At 47.5% G+C, this 16,980-nt stretch overlaps 1 protein-coding gene and 1 non-coding gene across 5 annotated transcripts in view; both read right to left on the reverse strand.

The window, feature by feature from the left end:
* The window catches only part of LOC119183412 (WW domain-binding protein 2-like), a 121,555-nt gene that overhangs the window by 18,512 nt on the left and 86,063 nt on the right, over positions 1-16,980 (reverse strand). The gene's annotated exons all lie outside the window — the stretch shown is intronic.
* TRNAT-UGU (transfer RNA threonine (anticodon UGU)) lies at positions 7,246-7,318 on the reverse strand. Its single transcript has one exon. It is a non-coding gene; the product is annotated as a tRNA-Thr (tRNA).

Here is a 16,980-nt window from a genome sequence, read left to right on the forward strand (position 1 = left end):
GCAAAGAACGGCTGACCGTTCTTGTTGGCAGCAACAAGTCTGGCAGCGAGAAACTTCCTTTGTTAGTAATCGGGAAGTCCAAAAGCCCGAGGTGTTTTAAAGGGGCAACGCTGCCAGTGTTATACGAAGCCAACAAAGAGACATGGGTAACGCAGCAGTTGTTCGAGAGTTCCTGCGCTGGTTGGACAGGAAGTTTGAACAACAGAACAGACGTGTTCTGCTCTTGTTGCACAACTGCCCTGCTCACGGTCACATCAATGAGTTGAAGGCTATTCAGCTGGAATTCATGCCACCCAACATGACTGCAATCCTACAACCAATGGACCAAGGCGTTATCCGTAATTTGAAACTTTTGTACCGTTCACGTTTACTCAACCGCATGGTGCTGTGCTCGAAAAATGGAAAAGGCTACAGCGTTGACCTTCGGTCTGCTGTCGGAATGCTTGCAGACACAGGGAAAGCAGTAACACAAGACACGCTTTGCAACTGCTTTTGCCACGCGGGCTTCCTACTCGACACCGAGGCAGCAGACTTGCCTGAAGAAAGCGACAGCGTGACTGACTTCTGCCCTCTCATGGACAATATTATCAACTCCCCTGGTGCTTCCATGCCCACGGAAATAACATTTGAGCGGTTCGTCGACGCTGACATCGAGCTCGACTTCTGCGAAGAGCTAACCGACGACGAAATAGTCAGTCAGGTTATGGCGGATTTAGACGACTCCGATGTCGGAACCAACACCTTTGCCACCTACGACCGCCGAATTGATGCGAGCATTGATGACGCTGACATCGGTGTACTGATGACATGACCCTTGCTCAGCTCGAGGCGAATGTGATCACATGCAAGCGGAACGGCGTTCAAACAAGGATCAACGAGTTTTTCAAGCCATTGCAGCTCTAACACCGGCTGCCCTGACGGCACTCGCTGTTGGCTGCATGCAATTTTTTTTTACGGCTCTTTTTAGAGCCACCCCACTGATGCTTTGGCAGAGTTACATAAGTCTGGTACTTCGATCTTGACTCTCTTGATCCGAGAAATATCAATGAAATGGTGCGTTTTTTTTTTGCTTGCATTGAAAATTATCAGTAAAATAATGCGTTTTTTTTCCTTGCATTAATTTTTTCGGACTGTCCGAATTTTCGGATGGTTTTTCTCTCCCTAGAGGGTCTGAAAAATCGGCAGTTGACTGTATATAAGGTCTTTTAGGAGCAATAAACAGTTTATAGTGAGTGCTGAGTGTCGTGAGTGTTACTCGGGTGGATGTGTGAATGTTTGGGAGAGTCAAGGTTGTGCTAAGTATCTTACAATATGACTTCTTTCCCCCTCCTCATTAAGACGATCTAGCGAAGCCTTGGGACATGAAAATGAGTTGCACTCTCAAGTGTCTTTTTGTGGAATCTCTGAAAAGGATGCCGCTTGTGCCGAGAGCCCATGCCTAGCCATGATTATCGCCATTAGGCTTTGTCGCTGAGTGTCGTTATTAAACACCTCAAGGAATCAGCGCCATCTATAAGCCAAACGGCGAGTGTGAAAACACTCTTATGCGCATGTTTGGCGTTACGTAGCACGTGAACTTATTATGAGCGGGCAGCTGATTAATTGTCCCTCTTATACAACCTAAACACACCAAGTCTGCCAGTACGAGACCCTCGTTCAATGTAACAAGGGAAAGAAGTGTGTATTAAGGGCTCGGTTTTCCGTGTTTTAACACAATATTAATGAGATCTAACAGACAGTAATGCCAAGGAATGTACAGGGGAAGTATTAAAACCAATGGAATGCAAATAAGAAGAAAAAAAAGTGGATGAAAAAATAACCAGCCGTGAGCAGGAATCGAACCTACGACCTTCGAATAACGCGTTCGATACTCTAACCACTAAGCTACCACAGCTTTTTTTTTTTTATTACCTGTTTTTCTTTACAGGTGTTCACACAGAAACATGAATGATAAAATACACTTGGACCAATATTTGATCCGAAGTGCTCACATTAAAATTTTTTCAGGTTGCAGAATTCCTCTAACATTGTTAGCCAGCTGGGAGGTTCTTCTTCTTGTTTATACACCTCAGTGATATACCGCATATTTGCAATGAAGTTCTCCCGGACAGGACGTATGTTCTGGTCAAGATGTCTGTAAGCCATAGTGGTCTGCCAGATGCTGTGAAGGCTAATTAACATAACCATGTCGTATGGTATGCCGTCGTCCTCATCCACACAGAGAAAACGAATGCCATGGCTTGTAATGGGGAGATCTTTTTTCAATGTTCTTTGAAGAATGTCCCAATGAAAGACAGCGTCCCAGCAATGAATAAACACATGGCCTATTGTCTCAGGTGTTTTACAATGTAAACAATTGGTTGTCCATGGTACATCGATTCCCTTGTCCGCTAGCCATTGCTTTACGGGGAGAGTCCCGGAATGCAATTTAAAAAAGAGAGTTTTTGCCCCTGCTTTTACTTTTATCCTTTTGACCCTTTTCAAAACGTCCTGTCCGGGTCCTCCATTGAACATAGATCTGTACAAAGGTGTTGGGAACAAGACATCACGGAGATCCCTGAACAGATTTTTTCGCTTAACAATAGCAAGATATTCCAGCGAAAAGCGCACTTTCAAAAACTCAAAAGACTGTATAACTTCTCTCAAAAAACCAGACACATATAGGCACATATCACTGTTTGTAGACACAACAAAATCTGGGATGCGTGATGACAGCCTTACTTTTATCACTGTTTGCAGAAATTTGTTTCTTTGATCGTGAAGGAAAACAAACCGAGAGACAACTTGTCTAATAAATAAATGACATAAACCGAGTCCGCCATTGCTAACGGACTGGAATAAATTAGACCGGCTGGTGCGTTCTCACAGCGATTTCCACACATACACAGCAAAAATCCTGTGAAACGTCTGTACATTGACGCGTGACATACAGATAACTTGCATGACATACCAGATTTTTGATATCAAAAACATGTTGCACACAGTTGCACGTGCGAATATAGACAGATCTCGACCACCCCAGGCATTTGTTTTTTGCCTGAGGGTTTCTGCTTCACCTTTGCAGTAATCCGCATTGTCGCGATAGCTGTCCAAGGGTACATTGAGGTACTTTAGGGGTTTGCTTTCTCATTTTACGTTAAGGTATACCTCGGGCCTCACATCCCAATCGCCGTACCAAAAGGCAGTTGTTTTATGCCAGTTAATTACACTGCCCGTCATGTCACAAAATTTATTTGCCATGTAAATGACTTCACATATACTTTATCTTGGCAGAGTACTGCCACATCGTCAGCATATGCGAGTAATTTTATCTCCGTGTTCTGTAACCGAAAGCCTTGCACACTTGAGTTTTGAATGATTGATAAGCAAAAGGGTTCTAGGTAGATGGCGAATAACAATGCTGAGGCCGGGCCATCCCTGTCTGATATAACTTAGTATTTCAATTTCTTCACTGAGCTGCTTATCGACTATCAACTGCGTTACACACTGTGAATATGCCATCTTTAAACCATCAAAAATTACGTCACCAACTCCCACATGCTTCAACACACTGAACAATACTTCATGGGAGACACGGTCAAAAGCTTTCTGTAGATCTATCTGCATGATTGCTATTCGTTCTTCAAAGGCGTCACAAATCTCTAGTACACTTCTTACTATATGTATGTTCGTTGTGATGCTGCGACCTTTTATGCCGCATGTCTGGTGTGTTCGTACAATCTTTTCAATGATGTTCTGAATTCTCCTGGCTAAAACCTTCATGAATATTTTATAATAAGTGTTCAAAAGACTGATAGGTCGATAAGACGTTACAGATTGAAGTTTGCTGCTATCATCTGTCTTCGGAATCAAGGCAGTATGCGCCTGCGTGTAAGAGCGTGGCAGTTTTTCCTTTTTGTATGCTTCTACGATAACTTGGTATAGCGCAACTGCCACGTCTTCTTCATAAACTTTATAGAACTCCGCCCCGATTCCATCTGGGCCGGGTGTCTTGCCTGTACTTAGGTCATCAATAGCATTTTTTTAATTTCCTGTACGCTGATGGGAGCCCCTAATTTTTCTTGTGTATCGGCGTCAAGCTTGGGCATCGTATCAAGAAAGACATCACTAAAACCCGTGGCCATCGGTACTCGTTTTCCGAGCAGATTGCGATAATGATCCACAAACGCCTCCATTATCTGATCTTTTTCATTCGTCAGTATGTCATTGCGTACTATTTCTCTGATTTCATTTCTTTGTGCGTATTTTTTTTCGTCACCCAAAGCTTGTTTTGTGGGTGTCTCACCTATCCAAAGTTTTTCACTTCTAGCTCTTATTATAGCGCCTTTATACTTCTCTTTATCTGAAATCTCCAGTTTGTTTTTAGTATCTGTTATTTCATTGGGTGTCACAGTTTCTTCCTGCAAGAGCACTTGTAATTGCCTTCGCAGGTTCCTTTCCGCCTGTTTCTTCTCGAATTTATTTTTTGTAGATCATTCTATTGCATTCATTTTAACCTCTTGTTGGAAAAATTCCCACTTTGTTTCCCAGTCATCTTTTTGATTACCGTAGAGTTTTGTGAGGGCTTAGGTTACATCTTTACCATAAGATTCATCTTTCAAGATTTGGCTGTTTAGTTTCCACAAGTGCCAGTTAAATTTCGGAGTCCTGTCTTTAGCGCCAAGTGTGAAACTAATCATACAGTGGTCGCTGAAAGAGACTGGTGTAACAACATATTCATCACAGCCCATAATAAGGTCCAGTGATATGTACGCTCTGTCTAAACGTGCGTGGCTTAGACCCTGAAAGTGTGTAAACTGAACACTGCAATTAGACATACATAAACCAACATCTTCCAGACCATTTTCTGCAATCATCTCATTTAAGAACACTGCACTTTTATCAAATGACTGGGCCGGCTTGGCACGGTCCTCCTTTCTACAAACACAGTTAAAATCACCAAAAAGGACTACATATTTGTCACATTTCAGTAAGTTACTTATTTCTTCAAAGAAAACTTTCCTTTCACTGTCTCGGTTCAAAGCATAAACGCATATGACACGCCATTCGAAATTCAAGAAAGAAAAATCACACACTACGAAGCGTCCTTTATCGCTGCTTGCTACACTTCTTTCAACAACGCCTATCGATTGTCGCATGAAGAGCGAACACTCTCCTGATAAGCCATCAGCATGGGATACACAGATGTTATACATTGAGCGAAAAAGTAACGTGATATGATCGGTATCTTTCTCTGTCGCTATCTCAGTTTCCTGCACAGCAATCACATCCAAGTCATGCTCTGAAAACAGCCTACTCAACTGGTACTGCCGCCTTCTTGAAGCTAATCCGCGTACATTTAAGCTGGCGAAACGCATTGCTCTTTTAAGTTTCAGGCTCATTTTTTTTTTAAATACAAGTAGCTGCTCACCATACCGTCTTAGCCGAACTCCGCCTATTTAGTCGTTCGGGGCACCTTCTTGGTAGAAGGCGACACATAATGTGTTGTCAAGAGGCTGGTTTTCCCGCCCTCTTTTCCCCTTTTGTTATATTATGTTTGACCGCCAGTCGTTGCCTCCGAAGGAGAGCTGCTTTCGGTGGCGGTTCTTGATTGCTCATGTCACTTGATTCTGTTGAGGCTGTGTCTCGTGGTCGTTTCCCTCCCGTACCTGGTTCCTTGGCGTCGTGCCACTCCATGGCACCACCCTCGGCAGGTTCCTGGACAGTTTGAGTAGATGTTTCACTCTCATCTGTTGCAGCGGTTGCGTCGTTTAAAACATCAGTCTCCTTTGCGCTCGTCAATGATTCTGCGGCCGCTAGCATACACGCAGGTTCACTTGTTTGTCCTGCTTCTTTCACATCCATCACGCCTCCTGTACTGAATGTTTTTCCGCAGAAGTCATCTGTGATTTCACCGATGCATCCTCGATAGGTTGCACTCCCCCACTGTCAGTTGACCTTGGCGGTTCTTTCTGCAATCGCGTCATGCCTGCTGCACTAGGTGTTTTTCCTTCACAAGCCGCTTTCGATTTCACCGATTTTTCTGCTTCCGCCTCGTCCATAGTGTGCTCGGATTTATCCATGCTCCCGGTGTTCAGTGCAGCAGCTGCATACTTCTTCGTGCAGTTCCCAGGGGCGTGTCCAAAACGCTTACAAGTGTCACACCGCGAGACTCGACAGTCCCTCCTAATGTGGCCAATCTGCTGGCAGCGCAAACACCGCGGCGCTCTTCCGGTTGCCACAATAAGTGCGAGCTCTCCTCCAACTCGTAACTGGTGAGGTATATCGTCCAGCCTAACGTTAGCCTTTAGCCCTAGCGTCACGGTTCTCGTCATGATATTCTGCTGGGTGTAGCAGTCAATTCGCCACTTATCCATTCCTACGTCAAGCACCGTCCCATAGGGGGTCAGTGCAGCATTTCGCACGTCCTCTTCTCGTACGTGGTAGAGCAGCCAATGCAGCTTCAGACGGACGTCGCGTTGGCTTGGGTCGATTATCATGCATTTGAGGCCTTTCACAGTCAATTGCGAATCAGTTAAAAGTTTCTTTACACCTTCAGTGCTTCTACACGTCACTGCCCACACGTGGTTCATTTGACAAGCGCCGAGTGCAAGAACCTTGGTGGGCTGAACACGTCGAAAAAGTGGCTCGCAGAAATCTTCCGCGTGATAAGGTCTTCCTTTTACATCCGCATGCAGAAAAACAGTGTTCTGAACAACATACCCAGTCGGCAGAGGGGGCAAAATAACAGCATAATCCTGGGGCATTTCAATCCTGGAACCGCGGCTAAGCTGAGCCGCCAATGCCGCTCCAACGGAGCTCATGATACACACGTAAGCACGCTTTCGCAACCGGAAGTGGAATCCCACTGAGCTACCACAGCGGCCTTCCCTCCATCCACTTTTTTTGGGGTTTATATTAGAATTTGAAAGTAGAAGTGACAGTCAGCGCCATCTATAAGCCAAACGACGAGTGTGAAAACACTCTTACGCGCATGTTTGGCGTCACGTAGCACGTGAACTTATTAAGAGCGGGCAGCTGATTAATGATCCCTCTTATACAACCTAAACACACCAAGTCTGCCAGTACAAGACCCTCGTTCAATGAAATAAGGGAAAGAAGTGTATATCAAGGGCTCGTTTTTCCGTGTTTTAACACAATATTAATGAGATCTAACAGACAGTAATGCCAAGGAATGTACAGGGGAAGTATTAGAACCAATGGAATGTAAATAAGAAGAAAGAAAAGTGGATGAAAAAAATAACCAGCCGTGAGCAGGAATCGAACCTACGACCTTCGAATAACACGTTCGATGCTCTAACCACTGAGCTACCACAGCGGCCTTCACTCCATCCACATTTTTTGGGGTTTATATTAGAATTTAGAAGTAGGAATGACAGTCAGCGCCATCTATAAGCCAAACGACGAGTGTGAAAACACCCTTATGCGCATGTTTGGCGTCACGTAGCACGTGAACTTATTATGAGCGGGCAGCTGATTAATTGTTCCTCTTATACAACCTAAACACACTAAGTCTGCCAGTACGAGACCCCCGTTCAATGAAATAAGGGAAAGAAGTGTATACCTAAGGGCGCGTTTTCCGTGTCTTAACACAATATTAATGAGATCTAACAGACAGTAATGCCAAGGAATGTACAGGGGAAGTTACTAGAACCAATGAAATGTAAATAAGAAGAAAGAAAAGTAAATAAAAAAATAACCAGCCGTGAGCAGGAATCGAACCTACGAGCTTCGAATAGCGCGTTCGATGCTCTAACCACTGAGCTACCACAGCGGCCTGTATGTATATATATATATATATATATATAATGTTACTGGTAACTTGTTTAATGAGCTATTTACAGCGCACAGAACCCGACGAGCAAGATGGCGTCAGACCAGCATCCCACGGAAAAACCCACTTCGCCCTCCTCTTTCATGTAGCCGTGTTTAGCGGCTGTTTTGTATCATAACTCCCGGCGGTAGAAGCACCGTCCCGGTGCTAAATTTACGCAGATGATGTCGAAGGGGGGTAATAGGGCTTTAGCCGAGCCACGTGAACGGTGTCGCTCGGAGCTGACGATGACTTTGTTGGATCGGTTGGAACAATCTCGTACGTGACGTCTGTCACTTGGCGAACGATACGGAATGGTCCAGTGTAGGGCGACAACAGTTTTTCCAACAGTCCCACACGCCGAGTAGGTGACCAGAGGAGCACGAGAGAACCCGGAGAAAAGTGCATGTCCCTATGATGAGAATTGTAGAGCTGTTGTTGGCGCGCCTGTGAAGCCTGTTGACGGTTACGGGCGACTTGGCACGCGTGGTCGGCGCGGCAATGGCTTCACCAGCATATTCAGTGGCCGCAGGTAGTAACGTGTCTAAAGGTAGAGTTGGGTCCCGGCCATATAGTAGATAGAAGGGCGAATATCCGGCAGTGTTGTGACGAGATGAGTTGTAGGCGAACGTCACATACGGCAAATGGATGTCCCAATCACGGTGATCTGGCGCAACGTATTTGGCAAGCATATCGGTTAGGGTCTTGTTAAGGCGCTCCGTGAGGCCATTTGACTGGGGATGGTACGAAGTAGTAAATTTGTGCTTGGTATGGCAAGACCTCAGGATTTCATGAACGACAGCTGATAAGAACGTGCGGCCACGGTCGGTGAGAATTTGACGGGGAGCACCGTGCACTAATATTATGCCGTACAGCAGAAAGCCCGCAACGTTGGTAGCGCAGCTGGTCGGGAGTGCTCGTGTGATTGCGTACCGCGTCGCGTAGTCCGTGGCAACAGCAATCCATTTATTTCCGGCTGCGGAGAGTGGAAAAGGGCCCAACAGGTCGAGACCAACTCGAAAGAAACGCTCGTTGGGAACGTCGATCGGCTGAAGGTATGCGGCTGGGAGGGCAGACGGCATTTTGCGACGCTGACAGGGCTCACAAGCGGGGACATATCGTTGAACAGAGCGGGCAAGTCCAGGCCAAAAAAACCAACGTCGTACCCGATCGTATAAGCGAGAAACGCCGAAATGGCCCATCATGAGAGCGTCATGAAGTTGATGCAGGACAGTGGAACGAAGGTGCGCTGGGATGACAGGAAGAAAGTCTGATCCGAAGGAATCAAGGTTGCGGCGATATAGGATCCCGTCTTTCACCAAAAACATTTGTAGGGACGGGTCGCGAGGCGTTGACTCCAGTTTGTCAATGATGGCTCGTAAAGAAGCATCCCGACGTTGCTCTTCGCCAATGTTTAACAGCTGCGACACGGAAAAAACGTCCGTGATAGCATCAGTATCGGTTGCTTCGTCAACAGGGTAGCGGTATAAACAATCCGCATCCTGATGTAATCGCCCTGTTTTGTATATTACAAAGAACGTGTACTCTTGAAGGCGTAGAGCCCAACGAGCGAGACGTCCCATGGGGTCCTTCAGGGAGGCTAGCTAGCAGAGCGCGTGATGATCTGTGACAACATGGAATGAGCGCCCGTACAGGTATGGGCGAAACTTGACGACTGCCCATACAAGGGCGAGGCACTCGCGCTCCGTGATGGAATAGTTGCGCTCGGCTGGAGATAGCAGTCGACTTGCGTAGGCTATAACACGATCGTGTCCGCGTTGTTGCTGCAATAGCACAGCTCCTATGCCGTGTCCACTGGCGTTCGTGTGACCCTCAGTTGGGGCTAATAGATCAAAGTGAGCCAAGATTGGTGGCGTTGTAAGCAATGTCGTAAGTTGCGAAAACGATGACGCTTGGTCATGGCCCCAGGTAAACGAGGCGTCTTTCTTCAAGAGTTCTGTGAGTGGCCGTGCAATGGTCGCAAAGTCCTTCACAAAGCGTCTGAAATATGAGCACAACCCCACAAAACTGCGGACATCCTTTGTGGTCTCCGGAACGGGAAAGTTCGTGACTGCGTGAATTTTCTCTGGGTCTGGACGCACGCCTTGAGCATCGACAAGGTGACCGAGCACGGAAATTTGACGACGAGCGAAGCGACACTTGGAGGCGTTAAGCTGGAGTCCGGCTCGATGAAAAACGTCCAGAATAGCTGACAAACGATCAAGATGCGAGTCGAATGTGGGCGAAAAGACAATAACATCGTCAAGGTAACACAAGCAGGTGGACCATTTCAGCCCTTGGAGCAATGAGTCCATCATTCTTTCAAATGTGGCTGGTGCATTGCAGAGTTCAAAGGGCATCACCTTAAACTGATAAAGACCATCAGGAGTGATGAATGCCGTCTTCTCGCGGTCCATCTCGTCGATGGCTATCTGCCAGTACCCTGATCGAAGGTCAATAGTTGAAAAATAAGTGGCACCGTACAGGCAGTCGAGGGCGTCGTTGATGCGAGGTAAAGGATAAACGCCTTTTTTGGTAATTTTGTTAAGGTGACGATAATCGACACAAAAGCGCCATGTTCCATCTTTCTTTTTAACAAGGACGACTGGAGAAGCCCAGGGGCTGCATGAAGGCTCGATAATGTTTTTCGCAAGCAATTTGCCGTCTTCACGTTGTAATATTGCACGCTCCGACGCCGACACACAGTAGGGGCATCGGTGAATGGGGGTTGCATAGCCAGTATTTATGCGGTAGGTGACAATGGTCGTTTGGCCCAAAGAGTTGCTGGCAAAGTCGAAAATGCTACGATAGCCCTCAAGAACGTGGCAAAGCGCTGCAGCTTGCTCAGACGTGAGGTCCGACGACACCATTCGCTCGATGTCGGCGCCCCAAGAACGTGATGGAGTGGAACCACTGACTGAGCTGCAGCAATCGTCAACTCTGAAGGGCTCGATATGGTCATCTTGGAGAGCAGTAATTTTGGCCAGGGAGATACCCTGTGGCAGAACTTGGGTGGTGAGAGAAAAGTTGACCAGTGGAAGGAAGGTGCGGTTTCTCTTAATCGTCAGAATCATATGCGGCACAGCAACCCCATGCGTAAGCATCACTGCAGGAATCGGGGCCACCATGTAATCACCATCAGGTACCGGCGGCGTGGAGGATAAGTCGACATGTGTGACAAAGTTAGAAGGGAGGCGCGTGAAATCAATGCAGCAGAGGCTGGTTTGCGGTGGGCTGGTCGGGTCGGAAAAGAGGGGTAAATCGAGATGGAGAGAGCCAGCTGAACAGTCTATGAGGGCAGAGTGCGTGGCTAGAAAATCCATACCGAGTATGAGTTCATGATGGCAATGTTTGATAACGGCGAAAAGAACGACAGTGCTTCTCTCCCCAATAGACACTCGCGCAGAGCACATGCCAAGAATTGCGGCAGTTCTTCCATCGGCGACTCGTACAGCTCGGTTGAGGGCGGGCGTGACAACTTTTCTAAGTCGGCGGCGAAGGTTAGCACTCATAATGAACACATGTGCGCCAGTATCTATCAATGCACTGACACGAACATTGTCGACAGTAACGTCCAAAAGGTTTCGGTTCGTTGTTAATGTTAATTGAGGATTTCTTACGAAGGTCGTCAACGCAGCTCCACCTCCAGAAGCTGCACGGCCTAGTTTTCCGGTCGGAGATGCTGCGAATAGGTCGGGGAGGCAGCACGGCGTTGTGGGGGCGACCGGGACTGACGACGAACAGGGGACAGTGACCGGTCGTAGCGAGGTCTGCTCAGAAATGCTGTAGGAGCGAAAAATGTGGTCGGCATTGATGGAGAAAGTGGTGGGGACGCCTGGCGAGCAGAAGTGGTGTGATACTGAGGTGCATAATGGGACGGTGGAGCCCAGCGGCTGTGGCAGTGACGAGCGATATGACCAACGCGTCGACACTTAAAACATATGGGCCTGTCATCAAGAGTACGCCATTCGGACGGATTGCGTTGTATGCGAGGTGCACAAGGGGTACGATAAGAAGGCTCAGCAGAGTATACGGTAGGAACAAGATGTAGGCCGACATTCGATAGCTCTTGACGAACGACCGTTTGTACTAAAGAGATCGTGGTCGGGGAAGACGCAGGCGTCGGTAATGGCGTGGCTACCGGTTGTGCTGCCTCGACCTCTCGACGAATGATGCGTGTAAGGTTGTCACATCGAGGGGCCTGGTGGAAGGCGTCGTCACACGAAGAAGTGGCCGCTGTGTTCGGAAGGCGCACGATGCTTTGGGCTATGCGGCGGGCTTTAGCTTGTTCGAGACGTCGGCATTCTTTAAGGATTGTGTCGATGCTCGAGACGTTAAAAACCAGCAGGTTGAAAGCATCGTCAGCAATGCCTTTCAAGACGTGGTTAACCTTTTCGTCTTCCGAAATGGACTGGTCGGCCTTGGAACAAAGGGCCAAGACGTCAAGAATGTAAAAGACGTATGATTCGCTAGAAGACTGGGCCCGTGTGGCAAGAGTCTTCTTCGCAGCGAGCTGATGGCCAGATGAATCGCCAAACAGGTCTCGTATCTTTTCTTTGAAGAGATCCCAGCTCGTTATGTCGGCTTCGTGGCTTTCAAACCATGTTCGGGGAGTGCCGTCCAGGTAGAAAAGCACGTTGGCGAGCATGAGCGTGGGATCCCATCGGTGAGTAGCACTGACGCGCTCGTACCGCTTCAGCCAAGTGTCGAGATCGATCGTACCATCATCGAAGAAAGTGCCGGGATCCCGGAGATGCGTGAGTGTGACGTAGATGGTGGCTTGGACTGATGAGGGCGGCGTAGAGGAAGTACCAGCAGTCGAAGCAGTCGAAAGGTCGCCGATGTTGCGACCGCTGCGCGTCTCCATCAAGGTACGGGGGTCGTCCACCTCCACCAATAATGTTACGAGTAACTTGTTTAATGAGCTATTTACAGCGCAGAGAACCCGACGAGCAAGATGGCATCAGACCAGCATCCCACGGAAAAACCCACTTCGTCCTCCTCTTTCATGCAGCCGTGTTTAGCGGCTGTTTTGTATAAATATATATTAACAACATTAAAGTTGAAAGCACGGCTACTCAGACAAAAAAAAATTTAATGTTGAAATGCTGCAATATTCAAAATGTGATTAAAACACTGCATATAACATGAACAGCAACTAAAGACTAGAGATGAACTAATATAATAAAGTTATCTTTATACTAAACCATTAGGCTCTATAAAAATAAATTGAAGTGCCAAAGCTGACATGAGAACTGTGAAGAAATTTAGTTGGACTCACCACTCCACTGCTAGGTAAAGAAACGATTTTTTCTTTTATTAAGATAGGAACTACATGGGCACTTGACATATTTTCTCCATCACCGCCATGTTCCACATAAACTACAAGTTGGTAACATTCCCCGCGCATAATACGCTCTACCCGTGCGTAAAATTGCGCAAGTTGGGGTGGTGAGCGCTGCGCCAGCAAAGATTAAACGAGGCAGCCAATCTCTGTTGCTTGGAAGAGACGGCGCACGCGATACTATCCCATCACATGTTAGAACTGCCGTCGAATGCTAAAGCAGAGAGAAAACATGCCACCTGTCTTAAAGAAGCATAAGAAAACATGCGGGGAAGCGGGGAAAGGAGGGGGGGACGGGTCGCTCGAGCAGCAGCTGTAAACATAGATTCCAAGGACGTAGCTGGCACACGCGCTATTGGCGATCAGCGCGCGGCTCATAAACCATTCTACAAACACTTCTACGCCATGCGCTCTCTACAGAAATAAATTGTGCAATAAGAGCGTTTCTCCCTAGAGCGGCCGTACGTCCTTTCTTACACCAGCGTTTTTCAGAGTGTCGCGATGTCGAATTCAAACTTTTGACCTCTGTATTGTCATGGGGTCGTGAGGTTCTCGAAGGCACCAGCCCCTGTTTTCATGAGTGAACCTTATTTGGGTGAGCCTTTGTGCGGAAAACCAAACGTCACTCTACAAGCAATACAAGCTGTAGACTGATAGCTGCAAAACCAGAGCGTTGGCCATCGATGATCTGCCAAGCAGAAAAGTGCGTCAGAATTTATATATGTGCTATTGAAGATTTCCGCGTTATCGCTAGCGGCTGCGTAAGTTCCAGAACAAACCCTAATGTATGCGTTGTGCGCATAATCTCATAGAAACATTCTAAGATTACCTAGAGTTTTCCAATCATCAGGGAGCGGAATAGTGCGGTAAAAAAATTAGGAAGCGCGTGCAGCATTACCATTACAAATTTTCGCTACTGCCGTCATCACTTCACCGGTGAAACTGATTTTAATTTTTTTATTTCAGTTTATATGGGCTGGCTAACAGCTTTGCTGTTAAAACATATATAGAGTGGCATAATGAGGTATCTTATCTACACAAACACCACCTTAACAACATTCATGCATGAACCGAAGTACGTCACCTAACTAATTTCATATGGACACGGTTGCACCCTTTGTGTAGCCCACGCGTGTTCTCAGTTGATGATAAAACTCGACCAAATTTGGCGTCGCATATGCAAATTACCGTTTAGGCGCCGCTTGGCGCAGCAGGTCAGATTGGCGCAGCACTTCTACACCTGCTTTGATCTCGTTCCTTACCTACTACCGGGTACCTCGACGCTTAACACATCCCCCGTGCCGCTCGCTTGTTTTGGTGTCCTACACATTCGCGACCCACCCATCTTCATTGGTGCCGATAGCTCCGATGTGGCAGACTGGCTCGCATTTTACAAGCATGTGAGCATCCGCAACAAATGGGACGAGAGCTGCAAGTTCACCAACTTGTTATTCTGCCTTGATGTAGTAGCCAGTTTCTTGTTAGAGCAGCCACATGTCCGATTTCGTGACTTGGTATGATTTCTAGACCGCTGTCATCATCATTTTTGGCCACCCTGCTGTTCGTAAGCAAGCCAAACGGCGCTTACATGAACGCGCTCAGCAGGCCAGTGAGTCAGTCACCAGTTGTATCGAAGATGCCCTCTACTTGCGTAACAAAGCCAACGGAGCCATGTCCAAGCATGACAAGATCCGGCACGTGATGAAATGTATTGACGATGATGCCTTCACCATTCTGCTCGCCAAAAACTTTGGCACAGCGGCCAAGGTCATAACGTTGTGTCAGAGCTACAAAGAGCTCTGCTGGCACTGTTCGATGACCGTCGCTCTCTTTTACGAGATGCAAAGCTTGCTGGGCAGCTATGACTAGGTAGCAGAACTAAAGTCATTCCCCTGTGAAGAAATCCCGCACCAGTTCTATCTCCTGTCCTGGCCCATTCGTCGGCCGTTCAACTTTCAATGACCACCGTTCTTCCTCTGCACTGCCAAGCGATTGCACAGAAAATATTAGAGGTCATGCCTGCATATCACAAAGAACCTCCGGCTCCTGCACCCCAGAGTTTCGCTGAAGTTGTCGCCAGGCCGCCTCAAGTACTTCCAGTGGCCACCCCTCTGAGTTACGCTGAAGCCGCCGCTCGACCTTCGTCAACGAAGGCCGTCTGGGCTGCTGGGCTCTTTGGAGTACCACAACGGGTGCAGTATGCTGATGCAGACGCCCTCTCCCGCTTCCCCCAGCCTGACTACAATACCCCTTGCACAGTATTTTCCTTTGCTGTTTCTGTAATCGATGTTCACATTATCACTACCAAACAGTGCTACGAATGTGATCCCTAAGCCTCGACTTCAGCCCACTACGCAGTCATCCCGGCTGCCGTTCCGTCCATTGGGTTTTGCGACATGAGTGGTACCTACCCCGCTAACCGATGGCACACACTAGGCAACGGGCCCATCTTTTTTGCATGCGGCTACACCGGTCAAGAAGGCATGTAATTGCCATTACGTGCAGCTGCCCCCGTCTCGTCACCTGTCGCTGGCCAGCAGTGCCGCCCCTTCCACGACTCACCTTCATTTATGCCCGTGATGTCTCGTCCAGCTCTGTCTCTTCGTAGGTCCACTATGTCAATGCCCATCAGCTATGAGGCCAAGTTCCGCTGCTCAAGAGCAGGAAAACTAACTGACGCAGTCCACAAGACATGGGCTGCGAGGCTATTGAACTGTGAGAGCCCTCAGCGAAATCCGTCGAGTGTCAGTGACGTGTTTCTGGACAGTGTTTGCACATGTGCCCTTATTGACACTGGCGCTGCCATATTCATTACGGATCCAAACTGTGCCGCTTATCCCAAAAAGTGACGACTCCTGGGATGTCCCTCTGTACCGCTAGCTCTTCGACCGCTTCAAAGTCCGATTCTTTTGACGACAGCAGCAGTGAGGAGTCTGGTGATGATGTTCAATCATTGGACTTCAGTTGAGACAGTGACATTTCATCACAGCAGCCGGGAACATCAGCCATTGTGCACACGTAAGTTTCATTTTAGCGCTCACAATGTATAAATGCAGTGTGCGGTCTTTATAACCAAGGACAGTAATTTATTTTATTTCCTTAGTGTTTCCGCAACATATGGTGGAGATATTTTTCCTAATGCTCCAAGACGTCCATAATGACGCTACACGTCCGAGTGGCACCTGGCACTTCGCAAGAGCGCTGGATTTTTTTTATGATGTTTTTTACGGCTGAAAAAATCAGGATGTTGTGTGACAACACAAACAAGTACGCGTGGATGAACATTCTTGACAAGCCCACCTATGCTCGTCATGACGGCTCATGGGAAGAACTGACTCCGCTAGAGATGATGCATTTCATTGCGATCATCATTTACATAGAAATTGTTGAAGTACCACGATTCCAGTTATACTGGAGCATGGGGAGTATATACAGTGGCCTTCTTCCATCAAAGATTATGCCCCGAAACCGGTTTGTAGCTCTACTAGCCTTTTTACACGTATCAGACCCGGTCGACTTCGCAAGTGAAGCTACTGTTGGCAAGATCTGGAAGGTGTCATGGCTTTTCGAGCACATCAATAAGACATCCGCTAAGTTTTTTCAACGAAAGCGGGACCTCTCAGTTGACGGACGTATGGTGAAGTCCAAAGGCAGATCAGGAATGAGGCAGTATATCTGGGAAAAAGTGACTAAGTGGGGCTACAAGCTTTGGGTACTAGCCGACTCCAAAACAGGGTATACCCTACAGTTCTCTGTATACACAGACAAGCGTGAAAGACCAGGGCCATATGGCCTGGCTTTTGATGTAATCAGCAGCCTGTGC

This window comes from Rhipicephalus microplus, chromosome 4 (assembly GCF_043290135.1).
Source record: "Rhipicephalus microplus isolate Deutch F79 chromosome 4, USDA_Rmic, whole genome shotgun sequence".
In the NCBI taxonomy this organism is placed as follows: domain Eukaryota; kingdom Metazoa; phylum Arthropoda; class Arachnida; order Ixodida; family Ixodidae; genus Rhipicephalus; species Rhipicephalus microplus.